At 41.0% G+C, this 22,689-nt stretch overlaps 1 protein-coding gene across 20 annotated transcripts in view; it reads right to left on the bottom strand.

Moving 5' to 3' along the window:
* The window catches only part of Epb41 (erythrocyte membrane protein band 4.1), a 134,670-nt gene extending 112,397 nt beyond the window's left edge, over window positions 1-22,273 (bottom strand). For 5 of the 20 annotated variants that reach the window (XM_027399475.2, XM_027399474.2, XM_035439560.1 and 2 more), the window contains exon 1: window positions 22,100-22,273. The gene's annotated coding sequence lies outside the window, so the exon portion shown is untranslated. Of the gene's footprint in view, window positions 1-21,728; window positions 21,825-22,099 lie in introns of those variants that run through there. The other 15 variants (XM_027399479.2, XM_035439569.1, XM_035439571.1 and 12 more) reach the window with 7 other exon arrangements.
* Between the last annotated feature and the right edge of the window lie 416 nt (window positions 22,274-22,689).

The raw sequence follows: 22,689 nt of genomic DNA, 5'->3' as shown, positions 1-22,689 counted from the left end.
TGAATGAGAGACAGGGTATGATGCTCAGAAAACTGTTCCACTGCCTCCAAGCTACTTCAATGAGTGTGACTTTTGAGAATCTTGGTTTTCATCCTATAGGATTCACTAGTGAATACTCCATTAAGATGAAAATGAGACTTAACTAACACAAATGCACTGAAGGCATGGTTTCCTCATTTAAAAACACTCAGTTTAGTCTTAATCATTAAATTAGCACTAATGTGATCTTCATTGGAAACTGTCGATTGAGCCTCAGGGCTCTTCCTTAAAAACATACTGTCCAGATAAAACAAGAACTTTCTTTAAAAGCCAGCATGTTAAGGATTTCTCCATTCAGCAAGCAGTTGCCGCCCCCCAGATTGTGGTGGCCCATATTTACAGCAATGAGGCTAAGCCAAGAAGACTGCCAAGACTTCAAGGCTAGTCTAGGCTACATAGTATAACAATAACAAAAATGATTTAATTGTGCCTCAATATCGATTCACAGGAAATGCAAAGAAGTCTTGAACTAGGCAAGCACTCTGTCACTGAGTTACATTCAGCCACGGCCTAGTTTCTCAACAAACATAAGCAAAGGAAAAAGATCCAGATAATGGTATATTTATAGATTACGATAAACTTCAAATATATGGTCAACCACTTGCCACAAGGAGAAATTTGAACACCATTTGATGGCAAATAATTATCTTTAAAAAAAAAAAAACGGTAGTAATGATGTAATAGAGAATTTTGTTTTATTTCTAGCCAGGATCTAGCAGCATAGGCTGGTCTCTATCTTGCTATGAAGCTAAGAATGATCTTGAACTTTGATCTTCCTGCCTCCACCTCTCTCCACACCTCCCTAGTGCCAGAATACCATACCCAGTCTTTATGTAGCATTGGGAATACAACCCAGAGCTTCATGCATGCTAGGTAAACACTACCAAATGAGCTGTATCTACAGCTCTGTATGGTTATTCCTAGGGTAACTGTCAGACTGAACATGGTGGTACATATCTTTAGTTCCAGCCCTTGAGAAGCAGAGCCAGGCTGATCTCTATGAGTTCCAGGCCAGCTAGGGTTACCTAGTGAGATCTCCTTGTCTCAAAGAAACGAAATTTAGGGAACTAGCAAATTATTTACAGCTAAATTTATAAAAATGTCTGGGATTTACTTCCTAATTATACAAAAAGAAAAGCAGGTGGTTAGAAAAAAGATCCACCTACCTCTGCCTCCAGAGTGCTGGGATTAAATGCATGTGCCACCACTGCCCGTCTTTACAAGTCTTTTTTATGTGTGAGGAGGTGGAGGTGGACAAAGGGTGTCTCTGTGTAACAGGTCAACTGTCCTGGCATCTGCTTTGTAGACCAGGCTGGCCTCGATCTCACAGAGATCCACCTGACTCTGCCTCCCAAGTGCTGGGATTAAAGGTGTGCACCACTACCTCCTAGCCTTTCACCTGACCGCTTTACAAGTTTTAAAATAAAAGAAATTAAGAGACTGACAAGGGGCTGGAGAGATGGCTCAGAGGTTAAGAGCACTGACTGCTCTTCCAGAGGTCCTGAGTTCAATTCCCAGCAACCACATGGTGGCTCACAACCATCTACAATTCAATCTGGTGCCCTCTTCTGGCATGTAGGTAGAACAGTGTATATGAAATATTTAAATCTTAAAAAAAAAGAGAGAGAGAGAGAGAGAGAGAGAGAGAGAGACTGACAAATTTGTGATGACAGCATTTGTCTCATTTATCTCAGGAAACACAGACTCAGGTAAAGATTTAAAATAAAGCTATTTAGGACTTTAAAGTTTAAAAATACAAGTCTGGACTTTATAAAAGAAAATGACTAAAGTACATTCTTTTGAGCTGTTCAACTTTCTAGTCTCTTCATTCTCTAAGAAAATAAGTATTCTACCATCCTAGTATCCAGGTGTATACAGATAATCGTGTTGATGCCCTAAGCCACCAGGACCACTAAATGGCTGTGGGTTATATCTATATTTATGTTTATTCTTCCCTTGAGTCACTCCACCAACTGATTCCTGAGTGAGATGATGAAGAAAGCACAGCTGGGGTCCTGAGCAAAACTGCAGAGTTTCTTTCTCTCTGCCTCACTTCACATAAGAAGCTTACAAAGCAGGCACAACTTCTAGATTAACAGTCTTTAATAGGAAATACCTTTCTTCCAAATGTACTCAGTGGACATAATTCATAACCCAACACTATCACTATGGATTGTGATGTACATTGCATGTACATTCAAAAAATGCAGTCCAGTGGTTGAGTGCATGCTTAACAAGAAAGAGGCCCTGAGTACAGTGTCCAGCACCCACCTCCTTGCAAATACTCTACTGCAGAAACACACCAACATAGATAGAGCACTGGTTATCTTCCCATGGAGAGATATTTTTCTCTTTCTGTATTTTTCAGATTTACAACCATGAGCATGAATTATTTTGGTAACTGAAAAAGATACTATGCAAGAGAAGTGAATTTTACACAATTTTTATTACACATGTGGAGGTCAATGGAACAACTAACCAGAGTCAGGTCTCTCTTCTCACCATGGGGGAACTGGACAGAACTCGGGATGTACCAACGGCTTAGTCGTAAGCAACTTTACTCACTGAACCATCTTGCTATTCCAAGGAAGAATTCTTATCTTGCCATATAAGCACAAGTCTCAATACAGAATTCAGTTGGACCCAACCAAATTCAGGATTTGGTTTTCTTTTTCTTCTAATCATATCCCAACTTGTATCTCCTATGTGAACTAGATGTCTTTTTCCCGAGCCCCATCATCAGTAAGGTACCACTTAAGTAGGTAACACTAATTCTCAAGATACTTCCTCTTTTTTTTAAAGAACAGTCCCCTTTAGACCTCCTAATTTAACTTCTTTCTGACCAAGCCACGTCACATTAGTGGCCATCCACTCTGCAAGTCTGATTTGCTTCTGCTCTGTTACTGCACTCCTCAGTCTAATGCTTTGCTCCCCCAACACACAACAAATCACTTTGCTTTGGTTTAACTTTCCTGCACAGTTTCTGCATCTACGTCTAAGCATTGGGAGAATAAATAAATTAAAATTTCACATAGGGCCAGGCGGTGGTGGTGTATGTCTTTAATCCCAGAACTTGGGAGGCAGAGGCAGGTGGATCTCTGTGAGTTTGAGGCCAACCTTGGCTTCAGAGCTACAGCTAGGGCTGTTACACAGAGAAACCCTGTCTCAAAAAAAAAAAAAAAAAAAAAAAGCAAAAAAATTTTCATATGGGTCAGTCTCATGTTCAATCTAGTATCAGACTCAGATTGTAATTCATATAACTTGATTCCTTAATAATTAAAACCAATAACTTTAATGTCATCCAGTGCAAACTGAGCACTTAGCCTTGCAATAATTGTACAGAAAATGTGCGTGCGATGCCTATTCAAGACAAGGTTCCCTTTTTCTTCTTGACAATTCTCATATAATTAAGAGCAGAACCTTGCCCACTAAAAGGCTGTCAGTAGGATATAAATGGAAGTCACTGCCCTTTGGCCTTCTACCCTATCCCCTAAGGTCTTCTTGCATGGAGCACATATGGCTGTCTGGGTGTGAGCATCCATCCTGAGACTTTCAGAAGTGGAGCCATATGTTAAGGTTCATACAGTGTAAATTTAGAAGACTAGAGCCTTCTTCGTGCTTCAAGAAAGCCTATTTTCTTATTAATATTCACATAGATTTTTCTCTCTAAACTAGATCTATGTCTCAAATATTCTCAGTAAAAAGCACCCCAGTTAGTTATACTTTTTTCTAACACCAAATCACACTTAGAAAGGCAAAACAACTTACTAAAACAAACATGGATCTGAACTTGTTCAGCCACTTGCTACTTATGTGGTTGCTTGGATACAAAACATCTGTAAGTCAATTGCCATATTAAACTGCTGAGGGTATGAGCTGTTCCAACACCAAATAGAGTACTAATACTTAATACCATTTGAGATGATCTAGTAAGGCTGAACATACATTCTGTGCATCACCTCAGAGAAAACACACACAAGTATATGTATACAAACATGTCTAAAGGGGACATTACACAGATGAAAAAAGTCATATACAGTGGATTAGAAAGACAGCTCAGCAGTTAAGAGCAATGGCTGCTCTTCCAGAGGAGCTGGGTTTGATCCTCAACACCTACACTGGGCCACTCATAACTGTCTGTAACTCATCTGGGGAATCTGATGTCCACTTCTAGCCTCTGAGGGCACCTGCATGTGCATGGTATGTACTCAGGCATACTACATACATGCACATAAAATGAGTAATTTTCAAAAGAAAAACTAGATGGCATTTTCTAACATTTATTTGTGTGTTTGTGCGCACATACATGTAAATGTACAAGTACCATGCTGCGCATGTGGAGGTCAGAGAACACCTTGTTCAGGTTGGTCCTTTCTACAATGTGCACAATTGAACTTGGAACCTCCGGCTTGATGACAAACATCTTTAGCTACTGATCCATCTCACTGGCTCCTAGATGACATGTTTTTAAGGTTCTATCTATTGTCATATATATCCACATGTAATAATACATGGCAATTTTTTGAGATGAAGTCAAACATATTACCCATGATGGCTTTAAAGTCTTGGGATCTAGTGACCTTCCTGCCTCAGATTAAAAAAAAAAAAAGTAATGTAAAATATATAGTGGTTTTCAGTAGTTATTTCTAATGGGAAAACACCAGAACAGTTAAGAAAAGGGAAACTAAGCTGGGCATTGGTGGCGCACACCTTTAATCCCAGCACTCCGGAGACAGAGGCAGAGGCAGGCGGATCTCTGTGAGTTCAAGACCAGCCTGGTCTACAGAACAAGTTCCAGGACAACCTCCAAAACAATACAGAGAAACCCTATCTTGAAAAAGCAAAAAAAAAAAAAAAAAAAAAAAAAAAAAAAAAAAAGGAAGGAAGGAAGGAAGGAAGGAAGGAAGGAAGGGGAAACTAGCAGTGTCAATAGTACTGAAGTAACTCCCTAGTTCTTAAGTTGGATATGAACTTATGAGGGTCTCTTCTGTTGTAGTATTTCCCCAAATTACAACTTATGTTCCATTTGTTCTTTTTTTAAAAACAAGCTTAGATACACAACCTAAGGCTGGTCTTGAACTCCAGTCCTCATGCCCCAGTCTCTGGAGTGCTGTGATTACAAGTGTACACCATACCTGGCTTTGTTCCTTTTCAATGTATGAAATGTCACATGATAAGGATATTAAAAAACAGTATAAATCGGAATTGTCGACTTAAATCATTAAAAAAAATGACATCCCATTCTTGCTACCATCAGTTTACTGCTTCAGTGAGTCAATAATCTCTTTCTCATCACTTAGTCGAACACAGACAATACTGTCCCTCAGCAGCTTTCCAAGAACTACTTATTGATCTGTCTTGTCTTCTGATGATGTTTTAAGTTTCTTGAAGGAATAAAATTTCCACATAATTTGAGAGATAGTAAATATAACTTCTAATAAAGTATGAATAGTACATGTGACAACTACTGAAAGTATGTCTTACAAGGAATGTGGAACTGTCCAAACATGAAAAACACATTTCCATTTGTAAACCATAAACAATGCTTCAATTTATAGCTCACCAAAATGCATTCTAACCACTGAACTAACAAACTGAAACAAATTAGCTAGTTAGCAAAATTTAATATAAAATATCCTAAATTAACCATTAAGATGTCCATCCTATTCTGTGTATATCTACAGTAACTGTTATTTTTAATGGCATTCAAACACTGGAAGAATTCCCCAATTGCATCTAACAAGAAAAAAGCCATTCATCCTTAAGGAATTAAGGAGCCTACTTAAGATTCATAATTAAGCAAAGAATCTCAAGTTACACTGACCCATTAATTTGGCCTCCCTTTTGCATTCCTGCAGCTGCTCCATCCCCACTCCTGAATAATGAGGCGTTCTCCCTGGTCCCTTTATGTAGCCCCACCTCGCTCTGCACACTCACTCCACACACAGGATCTTTGAGCTATGATGTAGGCTTCACCACTTCTCTCCTTTCACTGAGTTTCACCTCACCTTAAAAATACAAATACCTGAAGTATTTGCTAACACTCTATTTGTCTTATAAATGTATTCAATAAGTCAAACATGTTATTTTAAGCCAATGAAGCTTAGAACAGTCCTGTGAGATTTAAATGAGTTACCTACATCCATATTTTATTTTTACTGATTAAAGTTACATATTAAGAGGTATGAGACAAAATGTACTTGCTACAGAAATTAAAAACTCAGTTCCAACTAATAATTATTTAAGTTGCAATTATTTTTAGACTGTAGAAATTCAAAAATATCATCCACTGAGCATCAATAGACCAAAAGAAGCAGAGTCTAAAATGTCAAATACTCCAAAATTTCATAATATGCCTAGTTATCCTAAATTAGTCCACACTAGACAAACATACAGCAAGAGTCATGTCTTGAATGAGAAGTTAAAATAGACAAATCTTAAGGTACTTTTCTTCATAATGTTACATCTGTTAGTAAAGGGTAAAACCCTTATTAAAGGAATAAAATTTTACAAGTTAACAAAAAAATCCTAATCTGTGTGGTGATATTTTTATTCTTACATTCATTTACAATATATTCTTGAAAGACATAAATACATCTCCTTCAATGGTGAACTATAGAGCATACAATGTCAATTCTCCTGTTACAGTTGGGACACTGTCTCACAAATATAATAGCAGCCCAAGGCAGTGTTCATCAGCACTACTCCAGTGATTCTGGTAAATCTATTAGATGCCAATCTAATCCAACAAACCAACAGGATTTTGTAGCACTAAAAGGAAACTTAGGTTCTACTTTTTGTGCTAAATCTAGCTAAGGAGCCTACAAAACAATTAAATTGGAAAATATTAAGTTGCCAATACATATTACATTCTAATATTACTTGCAACATATGGACTGTTTTCTAAATTAGAAAAAAAGCATTAAATACATAAAACTAATATATTTTACTGGCCCTCAAACCCTTCTTCATTAGAGTTATAAAATTTCTTTTTGTCCTTCAGAGTGATAGACATCATTTTATCTCTGTTCTTTTTTTTTTAAGATTTATTTTTATTATGTATGCATGTGTTCTGTATGCATGTATGCCTCCAGGCCAAAAGAGGGCACCAGATCTCATTATAGATGGTTGTGAGTCACCATGTGGTTGCTGGGAATTGAACTCAGGACCTCTGGAAGAGCAGTCAGTGCTCTTAACCTCTGAGCCATCTCTCCAGCCCCTCTGTTCTTGTGTACACTGTGTTTGGACCATGATATAGCTCCTTTAAAACCACCAACTTAAAACCTCTGAGGGACTGGAGAGAGAGCTCAGTGGTAAAGAACACTTGCTGTTCTCGTAGTGGACCCAGGCTCAGTTCTCATGAGCACATACACAGTGGCTCACCAACATTTGCAACTCTAGTTCCAAGGGATCTGACACCCTTTTTGGTCTCTCCTAGACACCAGGCACACATGCCTTGCCCATACATGCATGCAGACTGTGGCGGTTCAAATAAGGATGGCCCCCATAGGCTCATATATGGGAAGGTTTGGTCCCCAGTTAGTGAACTGTTTGGGAAGGATTAGGAAGGGTGGTCTTGTTGGAGTAAGTATGTCACTGGGGGTAGACTTTGAGGTTTCAATCGCCCATACCAGGCCCAATCTCACACTCTCTCTGCCTGCAGCTTTCCTATCAGATGTGAGCTCACAGTTACGGCTCCAGCGCCATGCTTGACAGCCTGCTCCTCAATCTCACACTCTCTCTGCCTGCAGCTCTCCTATCAGATGTGCCATGGGTCACAGACTAACCCTCTGAAACTGTAAACAAGTCCCTAATTAAATGCTTTCTTTTATAAGTTGTCATGGTCACAATGTTTCACCCCAGCAATAGAACAGTAACTAAGACACAGGCAAAACACCTCTACACATAAAATATATATATATGTGTGTGTGTGTGTATGTGTATGAACTTTTTAAATTCTAAACTCCAAATATCAACTAGTAATCATAATAAAATAAAAGTTAACTGAAATCCATTATGTGACAGAGAAATCCTTAAAGAGATATACACACCACATTTACCAATATGGTAAAAGTACAAGTCAGGTACAGTGGAAGCACTTGGGAAATGAAGCATGTGGATGAAGAATTTAAGGTCATCATTGGCTACATAGTAAGTCTGGGGTCAACCTGGATAATATGATAATAGATATCCTGTCTCAAAAGAAGAAATATATATATATATATATATATATTATATATATATATGTGTGTGTGTGTGTGTGTGTGTGTGTGTGTGTATGTATATATGACAAAAAACATATATATACACACATACATGAAAAAAAGGGAGAACTATGTCTCAGATTCTCTTCAGAAATACACAGTATCTAAAATATTGTCTGCATATGCTTTCACCAGACAACTAAGTATCAAGAGGGATTTCATTGTCATAAGGACAATAAGGCACAATCAGAGCCAATTTAGTGCCAATTTAGTTCTATTATTACTAGTTACAATCATTTTAGATAGCAAGCTATTACAAATAGAATGATATTCTCATTTTTAAAGTTAGTTTTTAAATTATTATTCCTTGAAATAAAGGGACAGTTCCAAAGTAACATCTTAATTTGTTTGTTCTACTGATCAGAGGTGAAACCTACTCTCATTTAACTATGTAAGGAAATGTTTTTCTGCCAGTCAACTACATTGATATTCCTATGACACTTAAGGGAATTTGCAGTGAAACAAATATAAGAAGGAAGACTGGGAGTATGAAATTCATAAAGCCACATGTTACCTAATATGGTGCTGTGATATGAAAGAAATACACATTTGCTCCCTGTTCTAGCCCCTAAAATTCTTGAAATCATCAGTAGTGAGTGCTTTTCCCATGCAACAGAGATAACTGATGGCCAGGGCTTCTGGAAAAGCCTGGGATAAGGGCTGCTTACAGAGGGACCAACTTTTAGTCTCATCCTCAACCTCCTGGGAGAGGAAAGCAGCTGAAGACCAAGTTAATTGTCAGTGACCAATGCTATGATTAATCACAGCTAAGTAACGAAGCTGCCTCTCTAATGTTGGAATCACAAGCCAAGGCACTAGATATGAGGATAAGGCTATGGTGGGTGCTCCAGCTTCAGGTCAGTCACTGAAATGGATACCCTCTGTGCCACACAGAGGAGAAATGAACCATTTCACAAAGATTTTTTTTGTGTTTCTGACTATAGATCATGAAAAAGTCTTAAGTCACTAAGTTAAAAGTGATAAATTATATAGCAAAGGTAACTAGTAAGGGTTTGTATTTAAAAAAAATTAAAGAAAAAAAACCTTAAGGTCTTTAAAAGGCACTTCATACACATGTATAGGGGAGCTAGTAAACACACCAACAAAAAAGGCAGGAGACAGGAAATAGCAACGGATATAAACTCTACCATATCCATAAGAAAGACCCTTAAATGCATATACACTTGGTGGGATATGTAGCTCTGTGGTAAAGTGCTTGTCTGTCATGGTTGAGGATCTGAATCCAATTCCTGGCTTGGCAGGGGGGGGGGGGTTCCCATCAAAAGAGTGAAAGATAAGACACAGAATGCAACAAAATTGTATCATATTTCTGAAAAAGATCTACTTTACAGAATATAAAAACTTCTTGGTTAGGGATAGTAGCATAGGCCTATAATTACAGCATGCAGAAGGCTGAGAGAGACAGGAACATCACGGGAGGGACATGGGAGGCAGGGTAAGGAGTGTGTACAGGAGAGAAGGGGGAAATGGTTTCTCACCAGAAAGCAGATAGTGTGCTGCAGGCCGTGGAAGGGATATACTACAAACATGACCACATCCTGAAGCGGGCGGGTGTTACCGTCTAAGTCATATTACAAAGAGCCACTCTAGTCCTGCACATGTTTCCCTGTGAAACCTCTAAAGTCTAAGCCTATCAGATGGGAACAGAATGTTCCAGCCGGGTCTCAGCTGTGTACTACATGAGTATTAAGAGAAGGCTCTCCACTGGGACAGAAAATAAAAGAGAAAGCTGCACTCCCTGAGGTCAGCCAGGAACTCCCAGGGGAAGGAGAATCTTTAGGAACAAAAGTCCTAACTATGATCTCCAATTACTCTGTCCTACATTTAGAAACTCTTTCAAAACCAAGTATGGATGATTCGTTTTATTTAGTATGATAGAAAACTTTTTTTTTCCTATCAAAACATAATATTGAAAAGCCAAGTCTGAGTCCAAAACCTGTATCCTTACTGGCTCCAACATCCCATTGCCCTCAAAGTACTGGCCAAGCATGGTGCGCACGCCTTTAATCCCAGCACTCTGGAGGCAGAGGCAGGTGGATCTCTTTGAGTTTGAGGCCAGACTGGGTCGATACAGTAAGTTCCAAGACAGCCAGAGACGCATAGAGAGACCCTGTCTCAAAAAAACAAGACAACAACAACAAATGTATCCTCAAAGTACTATTAGAAAAGTATGGGAAAGAGTCATCCTAAGAAAACACAGGAGAAGAAAGGAGGAAGGGAGTATTTCAACAAAGCAATACAAAATCTTTGTGAGACTGTAGATGGCTCAGTGGACAACGTGCTTACCATGCAAGCATGAGGACCTGAATTCAGATCCCTAGAACCCATGTAAAAGGCAGGTGTGACAGTCACCTGTAACTTAAGCACAAAGCCCAAGGAATCCCCATCCCCAAGCTGGCCAGTTAAACCAGCTGGAACTGGCTAGCTCTAGGTTCAAAGGACTCTTCCTCAACAAATAAAATAGAGAGTAATCAAAGAAGACAGCCAAAGTCAACTTTGGGCCTCTACACATATGTGCACAGACATCCCATACACACACATACCTGCTCCACACACATGAACACATATACACATGTTCACATGTTCACATGTACACACCACACCACACACATACACGGAAACTTCATGGACTGATATCAAAGAAAAATATTTGGCTGGGTGTGGTGACTGGCACATATCTTTGATCCCAACACTGGGGAGGCAGAGGCCGGGAGATTTGTGAATTTGCGATCAGCCTGGTCTGTACATAGTAAGTTCCAGACAGGCCAGGGCTACATAGAAGGAAGGAAGGAAGGAAGGAAGGAAGGAAGGAAGGAAGGAAGGAAGGAAGGAAGGGATAGAATATTTAATTAGTTCAGGAGATCTGCAGGGTAGTGCCTGATTTATAGCTAGCATTCAATGTATGTTATTCCTTATGTTAGGAACAAAGACTCAAAGTAGAAAAATATTGTCTGACGTTGCTGTCCTTTAAGCTCAAGAACAATGCTACTAAAACAGATATCCTAGAGTCAAAAAAAAAAAAAAGTCCACATTTCCTTGTTTAAAGTTCCTCCAAACAGAAAAAGAACACAGGATTCAGATGATGGTTCTAACATAACTGAGGGCAGGAACATAGTTCCAGGGCTGAGAGCCAGGCATCGTGCTCAGCTCAGCGAAGCCCTGAGTTTGATATTCAGCACTATGAAGAAAGACAGTCTCAGTTCTCTGTTTCAACTTAAAACAGGAATATAATACTTCTCCAAAATGTGTAGAAAGCAAAAGTATATGTATGTTCCTGACTTGATTAAACTGCATTTTAAAAAATATATACTTTACAAAAATGAGGTACTATATCTTTCTAAAAAGCTTCAAGACTCTTAAGATTTCATGCAGCTTGAGTTAACAGCTGCCTTGAAAACACCCTCTCAGAGCAAACCCCTTCCTGTTTTTCAAGTGTGTATGTTTACTTTCACATCTGCTTCAAAAGACAAAAGCAACAATGGGAACACCAACCACATAACTGTATCCTACCAACCCGGAAATAAAGCTATGAAGCCAGACTTGCTGTGAAATGGGTCTTTAAAATATTGGTGCATAGGCAAACACTCAAATGAAAGCTTAAAAATTTCAGTATGAATCTGAATCAAATCCAAAGACCAACACTAGACAAAACCCAATGCTTTTTTATATAACTGTATTACACATTTACATGTAGTAATTATACAGACACACAGATATCTAATTTCAGTAGTAATAGGTACAAGTAATATATAAAAATGAGGCTTAACTATGAAAATCATCATGATGACCATGCATCTGGTGTTGGCATGATCCTAAGTACTTCACACAGGACTAAGGATGCGGCTCACAGCAGGCTGCTTGCCTAGCATGTGCCAACACCTCAAAAAAAAAAATAGTCATATAATTAACTTCCTACATTTAACTCATTTAATCATCATAACAACATTACAGGTATAGAATATCCCATATTATATAACGAATGTTACAGATATGAATTAACTTGCCCATGGCCACTAAACTAAAAGAGTGACACAACTAGAATTTGAAACAAAGCATTCCATCCCAAACCCCATATTCTTTAACATCTACATTATATCTACAAAGTACCCAACACAGAGCCTGGACCATATTAAGCAATCAATGAACACTGACATTATTTACCTGGCATATAATAGGCCCCAGTAAACACTGTTGGAGATATGCTGAACCACACAGACGAGCCAGAATGTTAGCACAGGTTGATTCTGCTTTTTCTGTAAGTATGTGCCTTTCCACAACAGAGACACTCCTACACTTCTGTGTATATGCCCAGTTAGTTCTACTAACACCAGATCAGATCATTAAACTCCTTTCGGGCAGGAGCATGTCCTCTACATCCTTTTATGATCACATATATTCACAGGATCCTGCTCATCATAGATAATTACTATGCAGTGAATGAATGAGTGTATCATTCCTCTTCTAGAAATCTTCCCAGGAACCCTCCTCCCAGGTTCACGGTAACAAAGACATTAACACAAAGTACTGAAAGGCTTACCCTTTCTCTTTCTACCTATGACGTATCTGAACTCTACTCCGATCCTACATCATTCTGACTCTGTGCTCATTGACCTACTGTTTCTCAAACACACCCAAACATGGGAGGCGAGATGGTTCTGCCTGACAACCTGAGTTTGGCCACAGGAAACCATGGTAGAAAGAGAGAACCTGACCTCTACAACCACATCATGGCATTTGCTGGTGTTTATGTACATACACATACATACATAAATACATACATACATACACACACACACACACACACACACACACACACACACAAATAAAACTGTAAAAATCACACTAAACACGCTTAGTCCTTGTTCATGTTGCCTGCACTCACTGCTGGTCCTTCAGATACTCCTTACTTCATTCAGAATTCTGCTCAAATGTCACCTTGTTGGAAAGGCTATCTCTGACCACTATGATCTAAAATATCAACCCACCAACCTTACTCTTTGTTCTCTTACTCTGCTTTCCCCATTCCTCAGTAAAAATCCAATGCCTTATTTCTTATCCCTGACTTACATACCTATCTATACTCTCTCACTGAAATGTAGCCTATAAGCAAGGTATGGTGATAGGGTTCTCCTATAGTCCCAGCACTCAGGGCAACAGGCAGGAGAATCATAGATCAAGAACAGCCTGGGCTATGTAGCCCTGTCTCAAAACATCAAGGACTCAGGATGTACCTCAAAGGTGGACTGTTTGTCTAGCATACACAAGATACTAGAGGTTTGATCTTCAGCACCACATACACACACAAAAAAAAATAACAAAAACCTAGAACAAAATGCATAGGGGCTGGACAGATAGCTCAGTGGTTAAGAGCACTGAGTTTAGCTCCCAGCATCCTCGTCAGACAGCTCATAGCCACCTGTAAACCCAGCTCCAGAGAAAAAGACACCCTCATGCTACATCTTGAGACCATTTAGGCCCACGTGTTAGGAACCCCAGGGGTTATGTTCCACTCCAAATAAAATATAATCCTGTAAAGCTAATTTTAGGAACAAATGGGGGGGAATACAAGAAATCAGATTTAGCACAGGGAAACCTGTGTACTAGAGCAGCAAAGGGAGCTCATTATCTTTCTTTTCTTTCCTAATTTAAATTTTCCAGATTCGTTTTTTGAGAGCTAACAACACATGTAAACCCCCAAGGATTCATAGATGCTAAAGCCGATGGGAAAAGGTAATTGGGAACAGGATATTTACAATGTCAAAGTTTCTCTACAAATACTAAAAATGTAACCAACCACTACACAGAAATCTGTGGTTACCACTTTAAGTAGGTGACCAGATTAGTAACACTAATTGTGGAACAGCCTGACATTAGGAACTTCCTGATGTGATTCAAAACAAAGAACATACCATGCAGTCTTGCCAAAAATGTTTAACCTATGTCTAATCAAACCTACAGAGATAAATTTCTAGTTTACAGGAAACAAAGCAAATAGAAGAACAAATTAAACAAAACCTCAAAGGAACAACTGGGCAAATTCAGAATAGAACATTCTACAATCAGCTGGCACCAGGACTTATCAAAGTTAATGGGGGGCAGGGTTCTGTTCTAGATTAAAGGAAATAAGGAGATATGATCAAATATTTACTTTTAAAAATCTAACGAGGTCTGCTGAGATGGCTCAGTGGGTAAAGGCACTTGCATACAAATCTGGCAACCTGAGTTCAATCCCTGGAAACTACATAAGGTGAAAAAAGGAGAGAACTGATTCCACAAAGTTGCCTTCTGGCCTCTCTATACATGTACCCACACATACACAGCATAGATATACACATCGCCAATAAATTAAAAAAAAAATAAGTCTAACTGGGGACATCTAAATTTGGACTGGGTATTGACTAATATTATAGAATACTGTTACTGTCTTGGGTATATAACCATGTGTTATGTTTATGTAAGGTAATAGCTTTATTCTTCAGAAATGAATATATATGTTTTTGTATAAATGTATAAAATGCCATGAATTCTTCAACTTACTTTCCAAGAAGATGTCCTACAGAAGAACAGAGGAAGGAAGGAAGGAAGGAAGGAAGGAAGGAAGGAAGGAAGGAAGGAAGGACATATGAATCTAGAAGCAGAATTACAACACAGATCATATATCTTATTTATCCTGATATTCACATCACAGTAGGCACCCTATGCTATAAGTCTAGCTAATGCACTAAATCGTCTCTGCATTGGGGGAGGGGTGCAGTAAGGGCAATAGTGATAATCCTTTGCTTTCTAGATGCTGGCTGTCTTACTGTGAGTACCAGTATCATATGACATATCCGGCAAATATGCAAATGCTGCAAGAGCTCAAAAGAACACCAATAAACCTTCAGAGTCTAAAATATCTTTGGATTCATTTCCTTGCCCTAAGTACATCTCCTTTACCTACTTGGCAACAACTGACTTTTTTCTACGTAACAAAATTATCGGAGACTATGGAAACATAAAATGCATGTGTTTTGCCTGTAAGGAACACAGGGTATGATTTTAAAAATAAAATACTGCTTCCATTTCCCTAAAAAAGCTACTAATAGACTATGTGGATGTTCTCACCTCCCAGAGCAATTGTGTTATTTTGAGTGTTGAGGATGCCAAGAAAGCTGGAAGATTTTAAAAATAACCTAACAAAGAGCTCATTCCAATACCAGATGGAAAAAAATTACTCTAAAGACACATGTGTGGGAGGACATATATACAATATCATATGACACCACGCAAAAAAGATTTATGTGATTACATAATACTATCAGGATTGGCAGGGCTCTGCAGGTAGTAAGCTTACAACAGTGTCAATTCTCTGAATCTTTTTTTAAAAGAGAGAATGGGCAAGAAACAGCAAGTGGGTGGTAGAAAAAAAGGGGAAAATGAAGAAGAAAGCCTTCCCTGTAAGGCTGCCTTCATGTGTCCCTCTGGCATGCTGAAATGGTTGCCAGGTAAAATTTGAGGGCTTAAATCCTTGGAGCCCTTGACAGTTCTGCCTGTGTGTCCATATGGCCAAAAACTAACGGGGTGGGAAGGAGTGAATATCGACAACATGTACCTAGGGCATCACCAAGGTAAAATGCCTTTCACAAGAATACATGGAGCACTCCAAACCAGCAAAGTAAAACACATACTTACAGAGAAACCCTGTCTCAAAAAACAAAAACAAAAAAAGTAAAACGCGTACTTGACACACAAGTCAAAATAACACTTCTTTATAAAGTGATACATTCAAACACACTCTTAAGATTTCTCTGTGAGAACCACTTTCATACAACATATCTGGCAAATACACAAATGCTGCAAGGCTGGAGAGATGGCTCCCTGGTTAAAGTCCACACCATAAGCATAAGGACCTGAGTTTGGATCCTCAGAACCCACACAAATGCCATAGTAAAGAGAGTAAATTATAAAGCAGCTACTGACTATTTCCCAATCTATTTTAAAAACAAACTCACAGTCATAGCCCTTACCCTTTTCATCAAGCAATCTTTCCCCTTCAAACTCACTCTGCCAAAATTCCTGTAACCATGCCAAGCTACACAGCTAAAAAGCAATTCTAATCTTTACACAGCAATCACACTGGGAATCAAGAATGACTGGCAAGAGCCTAGATTAACTGAAAGGAAGTGACTCAAAGAATCCATGGCCACAGAATGAGAATAAGAATAAGAATAAGAATAAGAATAAGAATAAGAATAAGAATAAGAATCCAATAAACAAAAGTCTAACCCACATGGATTTTTATCTTGGACATAACAGACAACTGAAAACAGAACTGATTTTCATAAACAAAATAGTAGAATAAAAAAAATAGAAAAATGGGCTGGAGCGATGGCTCAGCAGTTAAAAACACTAACTGTTCTTACAGTGGACTCTGGTTCAGTTCCCAGCACCCATACAGCAGCTCAAAATACATGTTACCCCAGGTCCAAGGGATCCAATACCGATTCTGGTTCTGGTGGGCACATAAGGTATGTAGGCAAACACTCATAGACATAAAATTAATTAAAAATTTAAATATAGCCGGGTGGTGATGGCACACACCTTTAGTACCAGCACTAGGGAGGCAGAGGCAGGCAGATCTCTGCGAATTCAAGCCAGCCTGGTCTACAAGAGCTAGTTCCAGGACAGCCTCCAAAGCCACAGAGAAAACCCTGTCTCAAAAAACCAAAGGGGGAAAAATTAAATATAGTAAAGTGAGCATGACGCTAGAATTTCTATAATGAAAGAATAATAAATGTAAAAATCTGGTTGTAAAGAGAAAGGGAATATTTGAACATCACACTTTGAATTTCTCTATTCAGGCTGCATATGTATTTTCATTTACTTTGGGGGATGTTGATGACAAATAACTTAAGAGATATTAAAATTCTCGAGCTATTCTCAGCATTACACTAGTCACAGACATTTTTCTTATTCTCGAATAGTTACTTATTTTTCTGAACACTTCAAGACGTTTGAAGTCTTATTTTCAAGTCAGGCAATGGTGGCGCACACCTTTAGTCCCAGCACTCAGAAGGCAGAAGCAGGTGGGATCTCTGTGAGTTCGAGGCCAGCCTGGTCTACAGAGCTAGTTCCAGGACAGCCAAGGCAACCCTGACTCAAAAAACAAAACTCAGAAAAATAAATAAAAACAAACTTTCATCATAATCTTATTCTCCCACCACACTCTCCTAAAACTAGTATTTGAAGCTTCTGCAAGATTGCTCTAAATGAGATCATCACTCATGTTCTCCTTCCCCAATGCCTCTAAGTTCTGAACAGTACTCACTGCTATAGTTTTTCCTTTATCCTTCTCACTGTGCATTCATCAAATAGCAGCAGAGGAAACCAAAATACTAATCTAACTCAGTGTGCTCTCCAGAGTACTTGTTATACTGCATTTTACCTAACACACCATGAACTCACTCATAAAAAGAGCACATGGTAAAGCCACAGTGTGGGTGACACATTGAGACCTATTACTGACAACAAAAAGTAACACATATATTTGGCATCCAGCTTTCCTTCTAGCTAAAAGCTATCATAAACGCAGCAATTACCTTCTAGTAATTCTGGATTGTTTTATAAATAATGCCTGTAATTGATCAATACAGGGGAATCTTTGTAAAAACTTCATTTTTGCAGATTTTAGTCAGAAAAAAGCAAAGTTGTTCATAAGAAAAGAGTAGTTGAAATTACAAACTAAGGTGACTGATATCATGCTCAGGCAATGAGAGGACAATGAGAGGTCCTTCATAGGTAGTGATGAATCCACATCTGAATATACATTTGACTAATCAGAACCTAGTAAGACTCTTGGAAAACTATGCTGGCAGCACTAGCAGTAAGCACCAGCCTGCTTCTTAGATAACAAGGAAACACACTGTGATCCAAACATATGCTACTCTTGATTTCAGAACCAAACTCAGGCCCTGATGGCCACTCGTATTTCAAAGCTATGAAATCAGGTCATAACCACAAATTTTGTATATTAAAAAATAATGAGAGCTGGGCGATGCTGGTGCACACCTTTAGTCCCAGCCTTGAAGCAGGAGGATCTCTGAGTTCAAGACCAGCCTGGTCTACAAGAGCTAGTTCCAGGACAGGCTCGAAAGCTACACAGAGAAACCCTGTCTCTGTCTTGAAAAACCAAAATAATAATAATAATAATAATAATGAGAAAACTCTACCCATTCCACCAAAATCTATAGGCAGAATACTTTAGATCACAATCTAATGACTAGCATATTAAAAGTACCTGCAGAAAATTCAAGAATCTCATGGCTTTTAGACAGTGTCCCTCCCAAACAATAACTCTGAAGCTTTCTTAGGAACAGGAGGAAGAAAAACAAACAGCATCTTAAGTGCACTTCTTCACAGAGTATGAATTGTTTGAAATAAAGATCATAAACTCTGGGACTAGAGAGGTGGCTCAGTGGTTAAGAGAACTTGTTGCTCTTGGAGAGGACATGAATTCAAGTCCCAGTACCTACATGATGGTTAACAACCATCTGTAACTCCAGTTCCAGGGGATCAGACACCCTTCTTCTGACCTCCAAAGGCACCAGGCATACACAGGGTACACAGACATACATGCAAGCAAAATATTCACAGACATAAAATTATTTTAAAGACTATAAACTCCTAGGTATAGTGGCCTCTGCCTATAATCCTATTAAAGAGGCTGAGGCCACCAGGCGTTGGTGGCGCAAGCCTTTAGTCCCAGCACTCAGGAAGCATAGGCAGATGGATCTCTGTGAGTTTAAGGCTAGCTCTGGTCTACAGATCGAGTTCCAGGACAACCAGAATTGTTACACAGAGAAACCCTGTCTCAAAAATGAAAGGGGGTGGGGTTGAAGCCAAGGATCAGCAATTAAAGGCCACTGTGGGCAACATACTGAGTTTGAGATCAGCCTGAACTATGCAACCATACCCTGTTTCAAAACAGACAGCTATACACAGTGACGTAGCATGAACTAGGGAATGAGATAATGGAAAGCTAGATACTTAATTTTCAATTTCATTAAAGTTGAGCCAGGTGTGAAGGCACACATATTTTCATGATCCCAGTATTGGGAAGCTGAGACAGAAGACTGAGCTACATAGCAGGAGGAGGAGGAGGAGGTAGAGGAGGAGGGGGGAAAAGAAAGAAAGAAAGAAAGAAAGAAAGAAAGAAAGAAAGAAAGGGAAGATGGAGAAATGGTTCAGCAGTTGTGCTCTGGATGCTCCTGAAAAGGCCCTGGGTTCGATTTCCAGCACCCATGTGGTAGCTCACAATGGTAACCTGGTGACTCACAACTGTAACTCCAGTTCCAAGGGATTTGATGCCCTCTTGTAGCCTCCACAAGCAACAGGCATATACTTGCATAAATGTGCATGTAACCAAAACATCCATACACATAAATAAATTTTTAAATAAAAGTGTGGTTGGAGATTTAGCTTACTAGTAGAGCACTTGACTAGCATGCACAAGCCATTAGGTTTGGTCCTCAGCTCTGAGAAAAATAAAATTTAAAAAGACCAATGAAAAGGGAGCTGGGGTGATGGCTCAGTGGTTAAGAGAAGAGGACTGCTCTTCCAGAGGACCCAGGTTCTATTTCTAGCACCCAGCTCACAACTGTCTGTAACTCCAGTTCCAGGGAATCTGACAGCCTCACACAGAAACACATGCAGACAAAACATCAACACACATAAAGTATTAAAAAAAAAAAAAAGACCAATGAAAATTTAAACTCAAGCCAACCGCAATAATGTACCCATTCGGTATAAAACACTGGTATGATGCTGAGAGAATTTTAGTGAAGTCTACAGATTTTAAGTATTTTAAGTATTTCTAATCCTGAACTCAATTACATAGTGGAGGGGGGAGTATGGTTTCATTAGTAGAAAAATCAGGTTACTGTGCTGAGCCTGGACCAGCATTAGCTTTTTAAATGGCAAAGACATACAGTACTTCTATCCCCAGGCATCTGAACAATAGCTATCTTTGCCTTAATCAAAAACTTACAAAAAAAAAAAAAAAACATTGAATTAGCACTTTGATTCAAAAGCAATCTGATAGTCAATTATTAAATCCATTTTTTTTCTTTGTGATATTGAGGAATCAAGCCTAGGGCCTCACCTAATCTAGGCAAGCATTCTCTGGCTATCATTTATTGAGTGCTTACTGTATGCCTAATATTTATTATGGACTCTACATAGTTCATACTAACACTTCAAGAAACTAATAGTTTACAGCTGGCAAGGAATTTATTGTCTTCAATTTATAGAAAAGGAAAGCGGCCAGCTGCAGTATCAAATGCCTTCAATTCCAGCACTCAGGAGGAAGAGGCAGGAGATCTCTCTTAAGTTAGAGGCCAGTCTGGTCTACATAGTGAGTTCGATATAGCCATGGTTAAGTTCTGTGTAGCCAGAGCTACATAGAGAGACCCTGTCTCGAAAAACAAGAAGAGAAAAAGAAAAGGTAAGGAAAGTGAAGAACGCATACTTCTTCAAAAAGCAGTAAAATTAAGATGAGAAGAATGACATTAAGGGTATGTATATCCTGCGTGGATCAAACCAACCGAAATTCTTCGCCAGACTAAGAACAGGGAAAACAGTAGTGAGCACCTGCACCAAGTGCAGTGGATCCCCCAGCGTGTGGAGACCCAGTATAACAGCACTCAAGACACAAATGTAACCATTTCTTGCAACTTTCCCTAAAAACAGGAACAAAATAGTAGCTGTGCAATCACTCAGACTACCAAAATTAAAAGGGTGGGAAAAAAAAAAAAACTCAGCATCTCTGAAAAACATAAAAACCAACAAAAAACCCAAGTCTCCACAGACTAGTCATTTATGGTAGGGTACAATTCACGGAACAACAGGACAATTGCTGTCGTGTGACCCAAAACCAGCCCGTCAGCGATTTGTTTCATGCAAGATCACTTTCTCTCCGCAGAGAACGCCAATCCCCGGGGAGGGCGACCCGGTTTGGGCTGAAGCTCCCTCCAGGAGGATCCGCCTGGTGAGGAAATCAGAGGGTGAGCCTAGCTCCACAGGTACAGGCAGCCCAGCAAGCCAGGGAAAGATTTCCAAGCCGACAGATGCGCGAACTGAAAAAGGAGGTCACGGGGCTGAGAGAATAGCTTTAACCCTTGGCTCGCTGGGACCCCTGCGGATTACGAAGCAAGGCACCGGATCCGGAGCGCTCTGAGATGTGATCTGCTTTTTTTTTAAAAAAAGATGCAGGGTCTATGGCGGGAAGGCCTGGGAGCGCTGCGAAGCTCCCCACGCCCCCGGATGCCGCCTGACTTGTCCCATCTGCCCAGCTTCCTCTGTCACGAGGGACAGCTCGGCTCCACGGCGGCACCCCGCACCTTCGCTGGCCGCCGCACCGCTGCCCACCTGGTTTCCTGCCGGGGCTCCCGCCCACCGCGCGGTGACTGACAGGACCGAGGACCCCTCCGCAGGAAGACACCCCACGCTTAACTTTGAGACGCGGCCCGGTGCGCTCCCCCGGTCCCCGCGCTCTCCTCAGCAGCGCCCCGGCCGCCGCACGCCCTCCCACCCGGCTCCTCAGGCCGCGTCCTGCCTCCAGTCCCCGGCTCCCCGCGTGAGCCCGCGCCCCGGCTCCCCGGCCTGCGGGGGGTGGGGAGAGGGGGGCTGGAGACAAAGGCTGCGGCGGCGGCGGTGCCGCGGACGCCCGGACCGTCCCCTCGGGGCCAGCGCCGCGCCCCCCACCGCCTGCGCGCCGCGGTCGCGTCGCCTCGCCTCACCCGGGGCTCCCGGCCGGGGCTCCGGCGCCAGCCGCAGCTTCAGCCCGACGAACAATGGCAGGAGGCGGCGGCGGCGGTGGCGGTGTCCGAGGCTCCGGCCCTCTGCGGCTCGCGGGCTGGCGGGCTGCGAGCTGGCTGACTAAACCCGCCGCGGCGGGGAGGGAGGGAGGGAGCGAGGGAGCGAGCGAGCGGGCGAGCGAGCAGCCCCGGCGCGCGCCCTCCCGCCTTTCCTCGGCGAGCAGAGGCCGGCGCGGCCCGCGGCCCGCCCGCGCCCCTCCCCCCCGGCTCGCCACAACATTGTAGTAAATTCCTATTGGGCCGAGCAGGAGGGAAGGAGGGGGCCGGGCCCGCGGCCCGCCAGCGCATTGGCTGAGGCCCTGTTCGGGCTCCCGCGGTAAGGAGAGGGGAGGGGAAGGGAAAAGAGAAGGGGCGGGCGGTGGGGGGGGGGGGACGACGACCGACAAGGGTCTGGCTGCTGTGCGCACGCGCAAGTCGAACCCGGTCTGGAGCTTGAGACCAGGGCTTCTGGACTCCAGAAGCACCCCTGTGGAGAATGGGACAACTAGTGGCCAGAGCGCAGGTGAGACCTG

This window comes from Cricetulus griseus, chromosome 2, assembly GCF_003668045.3.
Source record: "Cricetulus griseus strain 17A/GY chromosome 2, alternate assembly CriGri-PICRH-1.0, whole genome shotgun sequence".
Classification (NCBI taxonomy): domain Eukaryota; kingdom Metazoa; phylum Chordata; class Mammalia; order Rodentia; family Cricetidae; genus Cricetulus; species Cricetulus griseus.
The sequence above is the reverse complement of the archived record's forward strand: the minus strand, read 5'-3'. Positions and strand labels throughout refer to the sequence as shown.